Source organism: Salmo trutta, chromosome 24 (assembly GCF_901001165.1).
Source record: "Salmo trutta chromosome 24, fSalTru1.1, whole genome shotgun sequence".
NCBI classification, from domain to species: Eukaryota; Metazoa; Chordata; class Actinopteri; order Salmoniformes; family Salmonidae; genus Salmo; species Salmo trutta.
Window position 1 is genome coordinate 34,864,359 of NC_042980.1, and position 17,864 is coordinate 34,882,222.

Sequence of the window (17,864 nt, forward strand, 5' to 3'; positions counted from 1 at the left end):
AGCATACTCCCACTTGAGTGTTAAAGCTCGTTTTGATCTATTTCCAGGGTTTATATCTATCAGCAAAACTGTCCTAGATTTGTGAAGCCGATGGCATCACATATGAGTTCAAAAAGATTCCATTTGAACTATTGAGTTCTGACATTTCTATGAGCTTTGAGTCAGTGCAAACAGAATAGGCAGTGGAGGGTTTCAGCTTGTGAGTAGTACTGAGTAGTACTGAGTAGCACTGAGTAGTACTGAGTAGTACTGAGTAGCACTGAGTAGTACTGAGTAGTACTGAGTAGCACTGAGTAGTACTGAGTAGCACTGAATAGTACTGAGTATTACTGAGTAGCACTGAGTAGTACTGAGTAGTACTGAGTAGCACTGAGTAGTACTGAGTAGCACTGAGTAGTACTGAGTGGCACTGAGTAGTACTGAGTAGCACTGAGTAGCACTGAGTAGTACTGAGAAGCACTGAGTAGCACTGAGTGGCACTGAGTAGTACTGAGTAGCACTGAGTAGTACTGAGTATTACTGAGTAGCACTAAGTAGTACTGAGTAGTACTGAGTAGTACTGAGTAGCACTGAGTAGTACTGAGTAGCACTGAGTAGTACTGAGTAGCACTGAGTAGTACTGAGTAGCACTGAGTAGTACTGAGTATTACTGAGTAGCACTGAGTAGTACTGAGCAGCACTGAGTAGCACTGAGTAGCACCGAATAGTACTGAGTAGTACTGAGAAGCACTGAGTAGCACTGAGTATTAATGAGTGGCACTGAGTAGTACTGAGTATTACTGAGTAGCACTGAGTAGTACTGGCTACATGAGACCTATTGCCTCTGCACTTACATCATTCTCTGCAAGGCGGGGGACCCTTTCATACATCACACACACACGTGCACACACATGCACACACACACACGCACGCACGTGCACACACGTGCACGCACACTTCACACACGCATGCACACACACGCACACACGCACACACCTTAATTGAGACACTTGGCCAGTATGCATGGTTAGGGTTAGCTCTCTTCTCACCCATCCCTACAGTACATACCTACAGCAATGAAACAGACCTCGTAGCGTCATCATCATCCCATCTCTCTCTCTCCCTCCCTCCCTCCCTCTCTCCCTCTGTATTCTGTTCCTCCTTCAATATTCTCTTAATTTGCTCTCCCGAGTTTCAGCTGCTAATCAGTATTCTGCTGAGAGTGAGTGAGTGAGTGTGTCTGTCTGTCTGTCTGTCTGTCTGTCTGTCTGTCTGTCTGTCTGTCTGTCTGTCTGTCTGTCTGTCTGTCTGTCTGTCTGTCTGTCTGTCTGTCTGTCTGTCTGTCTGTGTGTGTGTGTGTGTGTGTGTGTGTGTGTGTGTGTGTGTGTGTGTGTGTGTGTGTGTGTGTGTGTGTGTGTGTGTGTGTGTGTGTGTGTGTGCAGTAGCTGGGAAATGGCAGATGGATGTGTTAACGGTGAGGAGTGGCCATTAGCTTTACAGTATTAGCTCATTCTTCACACTGATTACAGGCTAGTCAGGACACTAACTCCTTCAGACAGACAGACAGACACACACACACACACACACACACACACACACAGCCACACACACTCATGCAAACACACCTAGCTAATATACCGAGCCAAATGCAGCTCTTGGGAGACAATTATATGTAAGTATTAAGGGATCAGTCATGACAACGGCACAACAATCACAGAGCTCAGATGTTCTTGGTTCAACCCAAGTCAGCTGTTTCTGCCTGAGACTTTGCAGCGAGTATTAGCAGTACCGGCATTCTGACTGTAGTCTAACTCTCCAGGACAGTTGGGCAGATGTACTTTTTGCGTGGTGCGTGTGTCTGTGTGTGTGTGTGTGTGTGTGTGTGTGGTGTGTGTGTGTGTGTGTGTGTGTGTGTGTGTGTGTGTGTGTGTGTGTGTGTGTGTGTGTGCGCGTGTCTCCGTGCGTGCTTGCATGTCTGTGTGTGTCTGGAACCCCCCATTCTAACCACTAAGAGTTTCCTTATTAGGGATTCTGCCGATGCCTCAGAGGGGAGAGAGGGAGCTCTTGTGAGCCTGACTCTAAATCAGGCAGGGATGTGAGGGAGAGTCAGAGACTCTACCATTAAAGCCACAGGCCCATACACACAGAACTGCAGTCAAACACACTTTATGTCTTCATGAAGTATCATTACTACTGAATACTCTATGAGGCTCAGGGGAGACTTGCTGCTTTTGCTATAGAAACACATTTATCTCACCATGGCCTCCTCTCTCCCTCTTTCTCTCTCTTCTCTCTCTACTTCCTTTCCCTTGATCATTCTGTCTCTCTTTCCTCATCTCTCTGTCTCTCTTTCTTCCTCTTTCTCTGACTACCCTTTCTCTCCTTATTTCTCTCTCTCATCTCTCCATCCCTCCCTTATCTCTCCATCCCTCCCTTATCTCTCCACCCCTCCCTTATCTCTCCATCCCTCCCTTTTCTCTCCACCCCTCCCTTATCTCTCCACCCCTCCCTTATCTCTCCATCCCTCCCTTATCTCTCCATCCCTCCCTTATCTCTCCACCCCTCCCTTATCTCTCCATCCCTCCCTTATCTCTCCACCCCTCCCTTATCTCTCCACCCCTCCCTTATCTCTCCACCCCTCCCTTATCTCTCCACCCCTCCCTTATCTCTCCACCCCTCCCTTATCTCTCCATCCCTCCTTATCTCTCCACCCCTCCCTTATCTCTCCATCCCTCCCTTATCTCTCCATCCCTCCCTTATCTCTCCACCCCTCCCTTATCTCTCCACCCCTCCCTTATCTCTCCATCCCTCCCTTATCTCTCCACCCCTCCCTTATCTCTCCACCCCTCCCTTATCTCTCCACCCCTCCCTTATCTCTCCATCCCTCCCTTATCTCTCCACCCCTCCCTTATCTCTCCACCCCTCCCTTATCTCTCCACCCCTCCCTTATCTCTCCATCCCTCCCTTATCTCTCCACCCCTCCCTTATCTCTCCATCCCTCCCTTATCTCTCCATCCCTCCCTTATCTCTCCACCCATGCTCTTGAATTTCCAGCCGTTTTCCCAGCTGTCTGTGTCAGACCTCTGCAGCCATTGCAGGTTACTATGCTAATCTCCCTCCTTTGGCTGCCAATGAGCTTCAGTTGGGGTCCTTGAGAGCAGCTGGTGTGCCCATGTCACTGCTCAACAGAAACCTGCCCTTTGACTGGACATGAATCGACACTGTTTACCCCCGACTAGAAAGCCTAATCACCATTTCAACAGCATGGTAGAAGACTGGCACAAGACTGGCTTTTATTATGGTGGGTATAGTCACCTGCCAACCAGAGGTCTGACTAACTAGACTTGGAACACTCACGGCCAGGTTGGTCAGTGTTGTTAGAATTAGGAATTAGAATACTAGAATAGTAAGAATAGTCATTTTAAAAGGATCTCTATGGTGTTGGACAAATGTTGTACTGCAGTCTGGATGTTCCATGGACAGGCTACATTCAGTATAGAAGGTTACATGATGAGTAGTCTAATTGGACTCCATAGGACTGAATGGCATGTTTGTTGTTGCTGCTATTAGTGTATCTTTGATGCTCCTATGTTCATCTTTGGTCTGTTGACTACCTACTCCTTATTAAGGGAACAGTGTGTTCGCTTCTGTCTGTCTGTGTGGTGTTACTTGGAGGCAATGTGTCTCTGTTTGTCTGTGCCAATTACTGTGTGGGAATTTACAGTAGTGCTTTGCGGAATGTTTCTCTCTCCATCCAACTCCATTCCATATCCATTTATATGCAGGGAACTTGTTCGCCTCAGGACAGCTTCTTCCTAGGAGGGATCTGGGAACATTTCTGGAATTTCATCCTTGGCAAAATCCTTAATCATTTTTGGAGAGAAGGAAATGTGTAAATACACCCCATGTGGAAAGGCCTAGGGGTACATATGGGGAGGTAATTTAGGGGGCTTGCCTTTGCCAAGCTTCCCAAACCCTGTAAAACCGGAATACCGGACTCAGCGCGAAACATGAGGAGGTGGGAGGATGTGTAGAAAACAAATCAATGCTTGGTATTCCACAGGGACCTCAGCTCAGCCTGTTGTTCTTAGTGATGAGATCAGCTCCTCTGTTCTGGAGATGATGGGAGAAATACAACTCTCATAGTTGAATGTAGCTGATTGGGTTTTCACTTTGCTTTATTTTGCGAATGCCTTTTCTGGTGGTGAATCTCTCATTGAAGTGAAAAGCCATGAAATGACAGCGATAGACTGTGTCCAAATGGTTTATCTAGCCACAGCGAGCCATGGGGATATTATGATGCATGACTGTGCAGTGTCTGTGGTATGAATGTCTTCTGCATTAGATGTGTTAGGTCCTTGTCATAAACACGCCACCTCCCTCTGTAATTACTTTTATTTTTGAATTTTCGACATCATTCGTTCTTGATTGATACAGTATTTGCCACTGAACCAATAGAGTTGAGAAAACAACAGCTTGTAACGTGACTCGTTAACATTTGAAGGACGCACTGTATGTGTTTGGCATCTCTCTCTTTCTCTCTCTCCGTCTGTTTGTCTATCGTAATTAAACTTAGTCAGTATGGAGCCGGCTTTGGGCACAGATTCACAGATAGACTAGAAACACACTCTGCTGACGAGGCAGGATGGTAATAAGAGATCGACACACACACACACACTCACACCCGCACAAAACACACACACACCTTATCAGCAATCCCTGGCAGAATATCGGATGGAAGCAGATAGGAAAATAAAGAGCGACAGCGAGGGGAGGAGGAGATGTGGAGCGGGGTAAAGAGATTGAAAGGGGAGGAGAGAGGGCTATGAGATCAAAGAAGTAGAAAGTGAGAAACAAGACAAGGAAACATCTGGGAGGGATGAATGAGGGGAAAAAGAAACAAAGAGAGACTCAAGTCCTATTTATCAGCCTGATTCCTCCCTGCCATATGTAACCTGGGACTTGCATGCGTAGTGACATTTGGTGAAATTGCCTTTCTAAAGTCATCTCTTAACTTCATCAGTGGAAGGCACGGCTGTGACCGGAGCATCTGTTCCCCTTCAGAGGCATGGAACCCCAAATCAATTCCCATCATGTTTTTCCTGTACCATTTCAGAATGAAATGGAATATTCCATGCTGGGGTGTGATTGGTATATCTGTGATATTGAGGTGATATTGGATGTTACATTCCCAGCAAACATCATATCTCTGATGAGATTGAGTCTATATTAATGATTTTTATTCTCTTATATGAGGTTAGAATGGGGTCTGGTAGAGAGATACACTACATGACGAAAAGTATGTGCTCGTCGAACATCTCATCCAAAATCATGGGCATTAATATGGAGTTGGTCCCCCCTTTCCTGCTATAACAGCCTCTAGGCTTTCCACTAGGTGTTGGAACATTGCTGCGGGGACTTGCTTCCATTCAGCCACAAGAGCATTAGTGAGGGCGGGCACAGATATTAGGTGATTAGGCCTGGCTCACAGTCAGCGTTCCAATGCATCTCAAAGGTGCTTGATGGGGTTAAGGTCAGGGCTCTTGTGCAGGCCAGTCAAGTTCTTCCACACCAATTTTGACAAACCATTTCTGTATGGACCTCACGTTGTGCATGGGGGCATTGTCATGCTGAAACAGGAAAGGGCCTTCCCCAAACTGCCACAAAGTTGGAAGCACAGAATCGTCTAGAATGGAATTGTATGCTGTAGCGTTAAGATTTCCCTTCAGTGGAACTAAGGGGCCTAGTCTAAACCATGAAAAACAACCAATTTTTCAGTTGGCACTATGCATTCGGGCAGGTAGTGTTCTCCTGGCATCCGCCAAACCCAGGTTCGTCCGTCAGACTGCCAGACTCTAAAGCATTTGGCGATCCCATTCTGTGAGTTTGTGTGGCCTACAACTTCGCGGCTGAGCTGTTGTTGCTCCTAGACGGTTCTACTTCACAATAACAGCACTTACAGTTGATCGGGGTAGCTCTAATAGGGCAGGCATTTGATGAACTGACTTGTTGGAAAGGTGGAATCCTATGACAGTGTCACATTGAAAGTCAGTCTTCACTAAGGCCATTCTACTGCCAATCTTTGTCTATGGAGATTGCATGGTTGTGTGCTCAATTTTATACACCTGACAGCAACGGGTAATACACTCATTTGAAGGGGTGTCCACATACTTTTGTATATATAGTGTATAGATATTGCCTGGGTATGACAAAGTGGCTCTCTCCCTAGCTGCAGTTAACACCTGATAATCATAATCTATTCTTTGTGTCTCAATGCCTATTTAATATTAGCTCATCTACACTTTGTTACTCCATATGATCTAACCCAAAGAAGATGTTTTAATATAAGATTTATACATCGTGATGACATGATTATGTGATTGTGTTGTCATTGATTTATTAGTTAGATTTCATCCTACATCATATCAGATTTTGATAATGGTTGAGATAATTTTTCATTGTTTGCACTAATGTACTGTACAGTAGCATCAGCATCAGTGTGTGGGTGGGTGTCATGCTGTGCAAGCATTACACGTTCAACTGAGACATCCTAAAACAAGTGAGATTACATCTTTCACAATCTGAAGAAGGGAAATCACCCTCTCTCCTCCTCCTCCTCCTCTCTCCCTACCCCTCTCTTCCTCATTCTCTCTCCCTACTCTCCTCCTCATCTCCACCTCTCCTCCTCCTCTCTCCCTACTCTCCTCCTCCTCTCCCTCTTCTTCCTCATCATCTCTCCCTCCTCTCCTCCTCCTCTCTCCCTCCTCTTCTCCTCCCTCCTCTCCTCCTCCTCCTCTCTAGCTCCCCTCCCACTCCACCTCCTCTCTCCCTCTTCTTCCTCCTCCTCTCTCTCCCTCCTCTCCTCCTCTCTCCCTCCTCTCCTCCTCTAGCCCTCCTCTCCTCCTCCTCCTCCTCTCTCCCTCCTCTCCTCCTCCTCTTCACTTTGTCCTTTATTGATCAACAGGTATAGATAACAGGTAACAGACAGACAGACATAGTGTGTAGTCTAGCACCAGTAACACTGTGTCTGTAATCAGCTCTCTGAGATTGAAGGAGGTAGAGGCACTAATAGCCTCCGCTGTCATGGATTCATGTCTTCAACACCTCAGAGTTGAGCACCACACACCTTTGTAAAGACAAATAGCCTACATTCACAGTTGCACTAATTGCATGTCAGGTTGACATTCATTAGGATGACTCATGTACCAGAGACAGCTCTGCAGAGTGGTCACTAGTTGGAACAGCCACAAAGTAATAAAATCTGATTTTAAACAAGACAATCTGGACCCTCTGTTTCTAAAATTATCTGCCGAAATTGTTGCAACCCCTATTACTAGCCTGCTCAAACTCTCTTTCCTACCATCTGAGATTCCCTAAGATTGGAAAGCTGCTGCGATCATCCCCCTCTTCAAAGGGGGAGACACTCTAGACCCAAACTGTTACAGACCTATATCTATTCTACCCTGCCTTTCTAAGGTCTTCGAAAGCCAAGTTAACAAACATATTACCAACCATTTCGAATCCCACCGTACCTTCCCCGCTATGCAATCTGGTTTCAGAGCTGGTCATGGGTGCACCTCAGCCACGCTCAAGGTCCTAAACGATATCATAACTGCCATCGATAAGAGACATTACTGTGCAGCCGTATTCATCGACCTGGCCAAGGCTTTCGACTCTGTCAATCACCACATTCTAATCAGCAGACTAAACAGCCTTGGTTTCTCAAATTACTGCCTTGCCTGGTTCACCAACTACTTCACTGATAGAGTTCAGTGTGTCAAATCGGAGTGCCTGTTGTCCGGACCCCTGGCAGTCTCTAAGGGGGTGCCACAGGGTTCAATTCTTGAGCCGACTCTCTTCTCTGTATACATCAATGATGTCGCTCTTGCTGCGGGTGATTCTCTGATCCACCTCTACGCAGACGACACCATTCTGTATACTTCTGGCCCTTCTTTGGACACTGTGTTAACTAACCTCCAGACGAGCTTCAATGCCATACAACTCTCCTTCCGTGGCCTCCAACTGCTCTTAAATGCAAGTAAAACTAAATGCATGCTCTTCAACCGGTCGCTGCCCGCACCTGCCCGCCCGTCCAGCATCACTACTCTGGACGGTTCTGACTTAGAATATGTGGACAACTACAAATACCTAGGTGTCTGGCTAGACTGTAAACTCTCCTTCCAGACTCACATTAAGCATCTCCAATCCAAAATTAAATCTAGAATCAGCTTCCTATTTCGCAACAAAGCATCCTTCACTCATGCTGCCAAACATACCCTCGTAAAACTGACCATCCTACCGATCCTCGACTGCGGCAATGTCATTTACAAAATAGCCTCCAACATTACACTCAACAAATTGGATGCAGTCTATCACAGTGCCATCCGTTTTGTCACCAAAGCCCCATATACTACCCACCACTGCGACCTGTATGCTCTCGTTGGCTGGCCCTCGCTTCATACTCATCGCCAAACCTACTGGCTCCAGGTCATCTACAAGTCTCTGCTAGGTAAAGCCCCGCCTTATCTCAGCTCACTGGTCACCATAGCAGCACCCACCCGTAGCACGTGCTCCAGCAGGTATATCTCACTAGTCACCCCCAAAGCCAATTCCTCCTTTGGCTGCCTTTCCTTCCAGTTCTCTGCTGCCAATGACTGGAACGAACTGCAAAAATCACTGAAGCTGGAGACTCATATCTCCCTCACTAGCTATAAGCACCAGCTGTTAGAGCAGCTCACAGATCACTGCACCTGTACATAGCCCATCTGCAAATAGCCCATCCAACTACCTCATCCCCATACTGTATTTGTTTATCTTGCTCCTTTGCACCCCAGTATCTCCACTTGCACATTCATCTTCTGCACATCAATCACTCCAGTGTCTAATTGGTATATTGTAATTACTTCGCCACAATGGCCTATTTATTGCCTTACCTCCCTTATCTTACCTCATTTGCACACACTGTATATAGATTTTCTTCAACTGTATTTTTGACTGTATGTTTTCTTTATTCCATGTGTAACTCTGTGTTGTTGTATGTGTCGAACTGCTTTGCTTTATCTTGGCCAGGTCGCAGTTGTAAATGAGAACTTGTTCTCAACTAGCCTACCTGGTTAAATAAAGGGGATTTTTTTTTAACCTAGCCTGAACCTTACCCACACTGCTAACACTAATGCCTAACCCTAACCTTAAATTAAGCAAAATGTTGTGTTCGTGAATTTTACGATACAGCCAATTTTGACTTTGCAGCTGACCCATCTAGCGAAACCGCCCAGTTCTGCTTCTAGGACAAGATTAATTACAATAAACCTCAACCTGCAGCTTGAAAACATGGGGTACATACAGCTAGCTTTATTATTGTCCATCTTGAAGATCGTCCTCACCCACCAGACAGCTCTGGTACAGTTCTCTGTCCGTCAGAGCTAGAATCTTGTTGGTTGTCACTGCCACACATCGATCCCTTTCCCAGGGGCTTTTGTAGTGAAAGGTACATGTCGTGCTGTGACATTGGGCCAAAACCTCTCTATTGATGTAATGAGAGCGAAAGAGAGAGAGAGAAACCAGCAATCTGTTTCTCAAACGAAAGGCAATGACTGACTCTCTGTGAACCTTGATCTGCTTCCCAAACAAGGAACAGATCAATGTTTTTAACTGTATCTAACCAATGTGTGAATTTAGCCGGATACAGCACTTGAACAACAGGAGGAGTGTAGGGATAAGGAAAATTAATACTTGAACTCATTTGTTGTCAGATTTGCTCAGTGCAAATGTAATTTAGATTTCATTTCTTAGATGCACTATGCATAAATCGCTCCACCATTTTCTGGTTGCCAAAACTCTAATAGTTCACCTAATTTCAGTTTATGTGACAAAACAATCAAGTATAGTGTATTCCCAAACTGGGGTACGTGCAATGCCCTACACTTCACCCCTCTCACTACTCTCCTCCTCCTCCTCTCTCCTTACTCTCCTCCTCCTCTCTCGCTACTCTCCTCCTTCTCCTCTCTCCTTACTCTCCTCCTCTCTCCTTACTCTCCTCCTCTCTCCTTACTCTCCTCCTCCTCTCTTGCTACTCTCCTCCTCCTCTCTCGCTACTCTCCTCCTTCTCCTCTCTCCTTACTCTCCTCCTCCTCTCTCGCTACTCTCCTCCTCTCTCCTTACTCTCCTCCTCCTCTCTCGCTACTCTCCTCCTCCTCTCTCGCTACTCTCCTCCTCTCTCCTTACTCTCCTCCTCCTCTCTCGCTACTCTCCTCCTCCTCTCTCCTTACTCTCCTCCTCCTCTCTCGCTACTCTCCTCCTCCTATCTCGCTACTCTCCTCCTCCTCCTCTCTCCTTACTCTCCTCCTTCTCTCTCGCTACTCTCCTCCTCCTCCTCTCTCGCTACTCTCCTCCTCCTCCTCTCTCCTTACTCTCCTCCTCCTCTCTCGCTACTCTCCTCCTCCTCCTCTCTCCTTACTCTCCTCCTCCTCTCTCGCTACTCTCCTCCTCCTCTCTCGCTACTCTCCTCCTCCTCTCTCGCTACTCTCCTCACCCTCCTCTCTCGCTACTCTCCTCCTCCTCTCTTGCTACTCTCCTCCTCCTCTCTCGCTACTCTCCTCATCCTCCTCTCTCGCTACTCTCCTCCTCCTCTCTCGCTACTCTCCTCCTCTCTCGCTACTCTCCTCCTCCTCTCTCGCTACTCTCCTCATCCTCCTCTCTCGCTACTCTCCTCCTCCTCTCTCGCTACTCTCCTCCTCCTCTCTCGCTACTCTCCTCATCCTCCTCTCTCTCCACTCTCCTCCTCTCTCTCCTCCTCCTCACTCTCCTCCTCTCTCGCTACTCTCCTCCTCACTCTCCTCCTCCTCCTCACTCTCCTCCTCCTCTCTCGCTACTCTCCTCCTCTCTCCTTACTCTCCTCCTCCTCTCTCGCTACTCTCCTCCTCCTCCTCTCTCGCTACTCTCCTCCTCCTCCTCTCTCGATACTCTCCTCCTCCTCTCTCCTTACTCTCTTCCTCCTCTCTCGCTACTCTCCTCCTCCTCTCTCGCTACTCTCCCCCTCCTCTCTCACTACTTTCCTCCTCCTCCTCTCTCCTTACTCTCCTCCTCCTCTCTCGCTAATCTCCTCTTCCTCTCTCCTTACTCTCCTCCTCCATAGAAGACAGAGCTGGATTGAGTGGGAATTGAAGTGTATTTGGATCCCATCCTCATATTAAATCTAATCAAATGTTATTGGTCACATACACATGGTTAGCAGCTGTTAATGCAAGTGTAGTGAAATGCTTGTGCTTCTAATTCCGACAGTGCAGTAATATCTAACAAGTTACCTAACAAATTCCCCAACATGGAGCAGCCTAGATACACTCACTATGTTTCAGTCCCTCTTCCCCTCTCCCTAGAGGCAGAGCTACAGTATAGCTCTATACTTATCATTAAGTCAGCTGACATAGCTCTCAGGGCTGTAGTGGAGCATCACATCTATTGTATATCATTAAGTCAGCTGACATAGCTCTCAGGGCTGTAGTGGAGCATCACATCTATTGTATATCATTAAGTCAGCTGACATAGCTCTCAGGGCTGTAGTGGAGCATCACATCTATTGTATATCATTAAGTCAGCTGACATAGCTCTCAGGGCTGTAGTGGAGCATCACATCTATTGTATATCATTAAGTCAGCTCACATAGCTCTCAGGGCTGTAGTTGAACATACTGTAATTGTACACCAGTGGCTCGCTAATGTTGTGGAGACTGGAGGGCCTCTGCCAGGTCTGACACATTTTTACATTTACGTTTTAGTCATTTACAGATGCTCCTATCCAGAGCAACTTACAGGAGCAATTAGGGTTAAGTACCTTGCTCAAGGGCACATAGACAGATTTTTCACCTAGTCTGCCCGAGGATTCAAACCAGCGACCTTTCGGTTACGGGCCCAACACTCTTAACCGCTAGGCTACCTGCCGCCCTATACTACAAGGACAGTCCCCCTGACTGGAATGAGTAGAGAAATGTTTCAATGACTGGAATGGGTGGAGACATGTTCCCCTGACTGGAATGAGTGGAGACATGTTCCCCTGACTGGAATGAGTGGAGACATGTTCCCCTGACTGGAATGAGTGGAGACATGTTCCCCTGACTGGAATGAGTGGAGACATGTTCCCCTGACTGGAATGAGTGGAGACATGTTCCCCTGACTGGAATGAGTGGAGACATGTTCCCCTGACTGGAATGAGTAGAGAAATGTTTCAATGACTGGAATGAGTGGAGACATGTTCCCCTGACTGGAATGAGTGGAGACATGTTCCCCTGACTGGAATGAGTGGAGACATGTTTCCCTGACTGGAATGAGTGGAGACATGTTCCCCTGACTGGAATGAGTGGAGACATGTTTCCCTGACTGGAATGAGTGGAGACATGTTCCCCTGACTGGAATGAGTGGAGACATGTTTCCCTGACTGGAATGAGTGGAGACATGTTCCCCTGACTGGAATGAGAGGAGACATGTTCCCCTGACTGGAATGAGTGGAGACATGTTCCCCTGACTGGAATGAGTCTGACTTAGTGTCTACAGCCACAGAAATGTGTCTCTATGTCTGATCTGACTCTGCATCTAACTGATTGGGAGACTGTCGAGTCATCAGGAATCTATTCAACTCTGGCATTTGGATTCATACTGCATTCCATTCAGTGTTTGCATTCTGGTTGCATCTGGTAAGAGTTTGGCTGCAGAGAAGGGACTGTATGACAGCCAGTATGTGGTCATCTTTTGGAGGGCTGAAGAGTGGAATATGCTGATGGGGAGGATAGAGTCATATTTTACTGTGAAGAAGAGTGGATGAAAGACTAAGTCTGTAGGGGAGGTCTGGAATTGACTGAGAACATCTAGTGATGTGGTAAACCCTACTGGACTCTCTCTCTCTCTCTCTCCCTCTCCCTCTCCCTCTCGCTCTCCCTCTCCCTCTCCCTCTCCCTCTCCCTCTCGCTCTCGCTCTCCCTCTCCCTCTCGCTCTCGCTCTCCCTCTCCCTCTCCCTCTCCCTCTCTCTCACTCCCTCCCTCTCCCTCTCCCTCTCCCTCTCCCTCTCACTCTCTTTCTCTCTCTCGCTCTCTTTCTCTCTCTCCCTCTCCCTCTCCCTCTCCCTCTCCCTCTCCCTCTCCCTCTCGCTCTCCCTCTCCCTCTCCCTCTCCCTCTCGCTCTCCCTCTCCCTCTCGCTCTCCCCCTCCCTCTCCCTCTCGCTCTCCCTCTCCCTCTCCCTCTCCCTCTCCCTCTCCCTCTCGCTCTCCCCCTCCCTCTCATTCTCCCTCTCGCTCTCCCTCTCCCTCTCTCTCTCTCTCTCCCTCTCCCTCTCTCGCTCTCCCTCTCACTCTCCCTCTCCCTCTCACTCTCTCTCTCACTCCCCTCCCTCTCCCTCTCCCTCTCACTCTCTCTCTCTCTCTCTCTCTCTCTCCCTTTCTCTCTCTCTCTCTCCTTCTCGCTCTCCCTCTCCCTCTCACTCTCTCTCTCCCTCTCCCTCTCCCTCTCCCTCTCCCTCTCCCTCTCTCTCTCTCTCTCCCTCTCCCTCTCCCTCTCACTCTCTCTCTCCCTCTCCCTCTCCCTCTCCCTCTCCCTCTCCCTCTCCTCTCCCTCTCTCTCTCTCGCTCTCTCTCTCTCGCTCTTTCTCGCTCTCTCTCCCTAAATGTCATTATTCCTCCCTCCCTCCTCTTCTCCCCAACTCTCTCTCTCTCTCTCCCTAAATGTCATTATTCCTCCCTCCCTCCTCTTCTCCCCAACTCTCTCTCTCCCTCCACTTCTTCTTCCTTTTCTCTACATTTCAACAATGGCTCCCATCTGGTTGCCATGGAAACTCCACATATGTCTCCCACAGCTGTTTTGCCGTTTTCCCAAAAATGACAGCCGGTTGTTTCTCTCTCTTTCTCGCCCACTCTCCCTCTGTCTCTTCAGAGCCAAACAGCCTGATGAAACAGAGCACACAGATGAACACACTAATACATGGCAAAAGAGCAATAACGTATTTTGCTGCCAAACCACTCCCTGTCTTAGTAGGACTGATAAGCATGTTAATAATGAAGGGAGAATATCCGTTGGTTTTTCTGACTGGATATGAGCTGGGTGGTTGTATGGTGTATATGGGATGGTCTTAGAGTGTGTAGAGATGCAGTATAATGGACCACAGCAACACTGAATTAGCATGTCACCCACGTCACTACACATCGACTTTGAGAGCTGGTGTCAGCCAGACTAACACTGAATAGTACCTGTCAATCAATAGTAGAACAGGACAGTGGCTAGAGTTGGCATATGGACCACTAGTAGAGCAGGACAGAGGACAGTGTTGATACTTGGACCAATAGGAAAATGGAACATTGGGTGGTGTTGACGTATGGACCAATAGAGCACGCTGGAAAGTGTTGACATGATCCATTAGAATAAAAAACAGAAAATCCACAATATAGTCCAGCATACAGCAATTCTCTGTCTGATTGCCCTGAGGGTCAATATAAACTGTAGCTTTTTACTTCTGACCTCTGTTGAGTCACGCTCAATAATGTCCCATAAAAACACAGACAGGTCCTTCTGCTGTGTGGTTAACGCTAACAGGAGCTAACAGATGGAAAGTCCGACACACCTGAAGCCGTCCAGACGGATGCCTGACTGTATCAGTCTCTTATGATAATAATAGTAATGAAATACTAAATAAGGTGTCGGGTGATGCGACCACCACATATCACATTGCAAATAAAACCTTATTGTGGGATTAGAAACTAATACTACACTAATGACTCATTGAACACAACAATAATACCGCAACTATTTCCTATCAATTGCTCTAGCTGTGTTAAATGAAGCTTGATTACTAACAGAGCTGGGATTATATTCCTGAGCTTCAGGCAGGAGTGAGAGAAGGCGTGTGTGAGAGAGAGAAAGAGCGAGCGAGAGAGAGATAATTGTGTTGATTAACTTAATGAAAGCTGTGTTCTTCCTCAGCAACCATTTAAGCTCCATTAAGCACCAAGGATGTAAATGTGTGTGGGGTGTGTGTGTGCTTGTGTTTCGGTGACTGTGTACTCATGCCTGCGTGTCTGTGTACTGTATGTGCCTGTGTGTGTTTATAATTCCTCTATAAACAATTAAGGATCTTCCATTATCAGGAAAAAGCAGAGATTGGTTGGTTGATCAGTGAGGTCCTTACAGTATAGGAATATGACCTAGAGAGAAATGAATGGAGCAGCCTGCAAAGGTACTTTGAGGATCTAACTGACTAATAAGTGGTCCCACTGATTCTACTGAAACACACACTGCATGGTCAAACTCTACTGCAGTACTACTGTTAAATTACTGTTACGCTGGTGCTATGTCCTAGCTCAGCTTGACATGTATCTGCCCTAACCAGCTGACGTGTGTGTGTGTGTGTGTGTGTGTGTGTGTGTGTGTGTGTGTGTGTTTGTGTGTGTGTGTGTCTGCGTGTGTGTTTGTGTGCGTGCACGTTTGTGCGTGTGTGTGTGTGTCTGCATGTGTGTGCATGTGTGTGCACGTTTGTGCGTGTGTGATCATTAAAAACACATTTATTTAGATAACGACCACTTAGGCTAAGCGACCCCATAGTGTTCATAACTATGGTTCATAGGATGGAAATGGTATGATCACCATGGTAATTACAGTGGTTATTACCCTCACTGCTAACAGCTCTGGTTAAATGATTGTTTAAGAGAGTCAGTGAGTTAGTGTGCGTGTGTCTGCGGCTTGCATGACATAGTAGTTCGGTGTTTTGCTGAGGTAAGGTCTCCCAATGTTTATTCAGCATCCATCTTGGCTTGTCACTGTTGCTGAGGAAAAATGTCTACAGCCCTCTCTCTCTCTGTCCATCTCTCTCAATTCCTCATGCTCTCTGTCTTTTCATCTCCTCCTTTTCTCCCTCTCAATAGAATCATTATTGCTTTGGTTGGGAGTGGTTGGGAGTGGTTTGGGAGTGTTTTGGGAGTGGTTTGGGAGTGGTTGGGAGTGGGTTGGGAGTGGTTGGGAGTGGGTTGGGAGTGGTTGGGAGTGGGTTGGGATTGATTTAGGATTGATTTAGGAGTGGTTTGGGAGTGGTTTGGAGTGGTTGGGAGTGGTTTGGGATTGGTTTTGGATTAATTTAGGAGTGGTTTGGGAGTAGTTGGGAGTGGTTGGGAGTGGTTTGGGATTGGTTTTGGATTAATTTAGGAGTGGTTTGGGAGTAGTTGGGAGTGGTTGGGAGTGGTTTGGGATTGGTTTAGGAGTGGTTTGGAATGTTTTGGGAGTGGTTTGGAGTGGTTTGGGAGTGGTTTGGGAGTGGATGGGAGTGGTTTGGGAGTGGTTTGGAGTGGTTGGGAGTGGTTTGGGAGTAGTTGGGAGTAGTTGGGAGTTGTTGGGAGTGGTTTGGAGTGGTTTGGGAGTAGTTTGGGAGTGGTTTGGGAGTGGTTTGGGAGTGGTTGGGCCAGATTTGTGTGATTCTTTGATTAAAGGATCAACAGTTCAGTGTTGCTTTTTCAATAGAGTACAGCTTTTTGTAAAGCAGATCAATGTCTGTGTGAGTACAGTACAATAAATGAGAGCAGAGCAGAATGGCCAGTTCTGTGTCAGTGTGTGGCGCATGATGTAGACACTATATTTGTAGTGCAGATCTGTGTCAGTGTGTTAGTGCAGTGCACTCTGGGTTAGTAGAGCTGATGTATTCTGATGTGATGTGAGGGAGTGAGCCATTGTATCCAGGCAGATACTCCACCTCTCACAACTGCTACTGTTATGGTAGTGAGCCCATACACTCTGATACACTCTGACTGACTGACTGACTGACGACTGACTGACTGACTGACGACTGACGACCGATAACTGACTGATAACTGACTGACTGATGACTGACTGATGACTGACTGATGTCTGACTGACACTGACTGATAACTGATGACTGACTAACTGACTGATAACTGATGACCGACTGCTTGATAACCGACTGACCTACTGATGACTGACTGATAACTGACTGACGACTGATAACTGACTGACTGACGACTGATAACTGATGACAGACTGACTGACTGACTGATGACTGACTGATGACTGATAACTGACTGATTGATGACTGACTGATAACTGACTTATGACTGACTGACTGATGACTGACTGACGGCTGATAACTGACTGACTGATGACTGACTGATGACTGATGACTGATAACTGACTTATGACTGACTGACTGACTGATGACGGATGACTGATAACTGATGACTGACTGTCTGACTGACTGACTGATGTCTGACTGATGACCGACTGCTTGATAACTGACTGACTGACTGATGACTGACTTATAACTGACTGACTGATGACGGATAACTGACTGATTGATGACTGACTGATAACTGACTTATGACTGACTGACTGATGACTGACTGACGGCTGATAACTGACTGACTGATGACTGACTGATGACTGATGACTGATAACTGACTTATGACTGATGTCTGACTGATGACCGACTGCTTGATAACCGACTGACTGACTGATGACTAACTGATAACTGACTGACTAATGACTGATAACTGACTTATGACTGATGACTGACTGACTGATGACTGACTGATGACTGACTGATGACTGACTGATAACTGACTTATGACTGACTGACTGACTGACTCACTGATCAATAACAGATGACTGACTGACTGACTGACAACTGACTGATAACGGACTCACTGATAACTGACTGACGGATGTCTGACTGACGACTAATGACTGACTGACTGATAAGTGACTGACTGATAGCTGACTGACTGATGACTGACTGACTGACTGATGACTGACTGACTGATAAGTGACTGACTGATAGCTGACTGACCGATGACTGACTGACTGATGACTGACTGACTGATGACTGACTGACTGCCTGACTGATGACT

General features: G+C 46.9%; 1 protein-coding gene across 1 annotated transcript in view; it reads left to right on the top strand.

Annotated features, from left to right (window-relative positions):
• Positions 1-17,864, top strand: part of LOC115160538 (unconventional myosin-XVI-like) — a 143,276-nt gene that overhangs the window by 13,304 nt on the left and 112,108 nt on the right. The gene's annotated exons all lie outside the window — the stretch shown is intronic.